This window comes from Oryx dammah, unplaced genomic scaffold, assembly GCF_014754425.2.
Source record: "Oryx dammah isolate SB20612 unplaced genomic scaffold, SCBI_Odam_1.1 HiC_scaffold_5, whole genome shotgun sequence".
Taxonomy (NCBI): Eukaryota; Metazoa; Chordata; class Mammalia; order Artiodactyla; family Bovidae; genus Oryx; species Oryx dammah.
In genome coordinates this window covers 82508131-82510764 of record NW_024070189.1, presented here as the reverse complement: position 1 = coordinate 82510764, position 2634 = coordinate 82508131, and the positions used below count along the sequence as shown (strand labels likewise).

The 2634-nt window shown below is 40.1% G+C and overlaps 1 non-coding gene across 1 annotated transcript; it reads left to right on the top strand.

Moving 5' to 3' along the window:
* The first annotated feature begins 726 nt into the window (after positions 1 to 726).
* Positions 727 to 835, top strand: LOC120864906. The gene has a single exon (XR_005721257.1). It is a non-coding gene; the product is annotated as a U6 spliceosomal RNA (small nuclear RNA).
* The last annotated feature ends 1799 nt before the right edge of the window (positions 836 to 2634 follow it).

Genomic DNA, 2634 nt, shown 5'->3' with positions numbered 1-2634 from the left:
TGTGAGGGAACGACAGATTGCATTCCTTCTCTGCACAAGCTTTCACTCATCTGCCTCTGAAAATAACTCTTTATCTGGAGTTTAAGTGAGACCAGGTGTAATGGAATCTCGTATGTAAAATTTTTAAATAAGAAAACAAGAAACAAAAACCTAGTACAGCAAGCGCCCCTGGATTGTATACTTCAAAATCATAAATCATTAAGTTTAGGCTATGTGAATTTCACCTCAATTAGAAAAAAGATGGTCTCGAGCAACCACAATTTGCTGTTAAAATCTTTTAGAGTCCTGAAATTTGTCCATCCTGCTTTGTGTCTGTAAAGGGATATGATTAGTCTGACTTTTCATGACCCATGGACTATACAGCCTGCCAGGCTCCTCAGTGCATGGGATTCTCCAGGCAAGAATACTGGAATAAGTTGTCATGCCCTCTTACAGTGGATCTTCCCAGCTTAGGGATAGAACCCAGATTTCCCACATTGCAGGCAGATTCTTTACCCTCTGAGCCACCAGGGAATACCTGTAAAGGGCTGGACCAGACCGAAATGAATTTGGCACCATGAGGAAGTCCTGGACTCAGAATCTTAAGTTTACAGCCCCAGCTCTTCTTCGTCTTGGGGATCTTTTAACCTCTCTCTGCCTTTGTAAAAAAATAAAATTCCCTGTTGGAAATATCTGGTCACTTGGGTCTCCACAAGAAGTAAATTGGTTTATTTACAAGCAACAACTGTGCTCACTTTGGCAGCACATATACTAAAATTAGAACAATACCAACAAGATTAGCATGGCCCCTGCGCACGAGGATGAGATGCAAATTCATGAAGCGGTCCATATTAAAAAAAAAAAAAAAAAAAGGAAGAATTATTTATATCTTTATTATCTTTCAAAAGAGCTGCTTTCACATTTCATCATCAGTTAAGTTTAAAGACCAGAGTCTTTCACTTCTTTTCTTTTCAAAGTTATTTGTAAGGCCTCCCCAGACAGCCATTTTGCTTTTTTCCATTTCTTTTTCTTGGGGATGGTCTGGATCCCTGTCTCCTGTTCGATGTCACGAACCTCTCTCCATAGTTCATCAGGGACTCTGTCTCTAGTCCCTTAAATCTCTATCTCACTTCCACTGTATAATCATAAGGGATTTGATTTAGGTCATACCTGAATGATCTAGTGGATTTCCCTATTTTCTTCAATTTAAGTCTGAGCTTGGCAACAAGGAGTTCATGATCTGAGCCACAGTCAGCTCCCAGTCTTGTTTTTGCTGACTGTATACAGCTTCTCCACTTTTGGCTGCAAAGAATATAATCAATCTGGTTTCAATGTTGACCATCTGGCAATGTTCATGTGTAGACTCTTCTCTTGTGTTGTTGGAAGAGGATGTTTGCTATGACTAGTGCGTTCTCTTGACAAAACTCTATTAGCCTTTGCCCTGTTTCATTCTGTACTCCAAGGCCAAATTTGCTTGTTACTACAGGTATTTCTTGACTTCCTACTTTTGCATTCCAGTCACCTATAATGAAAAGGACATCTTTTTTAGGTGTTAGTTCTGGAAGGCCTTGTAGGTCTTCATAGAAATGTTCAACATCAGCTTATTCAGCATTAGTGGTCAGGGCATAGACTTGTATTACCATGACATTGAATGGTTTGCCTTGGAAATGAACAGAGATCGTTCTGTCATTTTTGAGATTGCATCCAAGTACAGCATTTCAGACTCTTGTTCACTATGATGGCTACTCCGTTTCTTCTCAAGGATTCTTGCCCACAGTAGTAGATTTAATGATCATCTGAGTTAAATTCATCCATTCCAGTCCATTTTAGTTCTCTGATTCCTGAAATGTCGACATTCATCTCCTGTTTGACCACTTCCAATTTGCCTTGACTCATGGACCTAACATTCCAGGTTCCTATGCAGTATTGCTCTTTACAGCATCAGACCTTGCTTCCATCACCTGTCACATCCACAACTGGGTGTTGTTTTTGCTTTGGCTCAGTCTTTTCATTCTTTCTGGAGTTATTTCTCCACTGATCTCCAGTAGCGTATTGGGCACCTACTGACAAGAGGAGTTCATCATTCAGTGTCCTAGCTTTTTGCCTTTTAATACTGTTCATGGGGTTCTCAAGGCAAGAATAGTGAAGTGGTTTGCCATTCCCTTCTCCAGTGGACCACATCTTGTCAGACCTCTCCACCATGACCCATCCATCTGGGGTAGCCCTACATGGCATGGCTCATAGTTTCACTGAGTGAGACAAAAGCAAAAGAGAAAAAGAAAGATATACCCATTTGAATGCAGAGTTCCAAAGAATAGCAAGGAGGGGTAAAAAAGGTTTCCTCAGTGATAACTGCAAAGAAATAAAGGAAAACAATAGAATGGGAAGACTAGAGATCTCTTCAAGAAAATTACAGATACCAAAGGAATATTTCTTGCAAAGATGGGCACCATAAAGGAGAGTAATGGTATGGACCTAACAGAAGCAGAAGATACTAAGAAGAAGTGGCAAGAATACATAGAAGAACTGTACAAAAAAGATCTTTATGATCCAGATAATCACAATGGTGTGATCACGCACCTAGAACAGATATCCTGAAATGTGAAGTCAAGTGGTCCTTAGGAAGTATCACTACAAACAAAGCAAGTGGAGGTG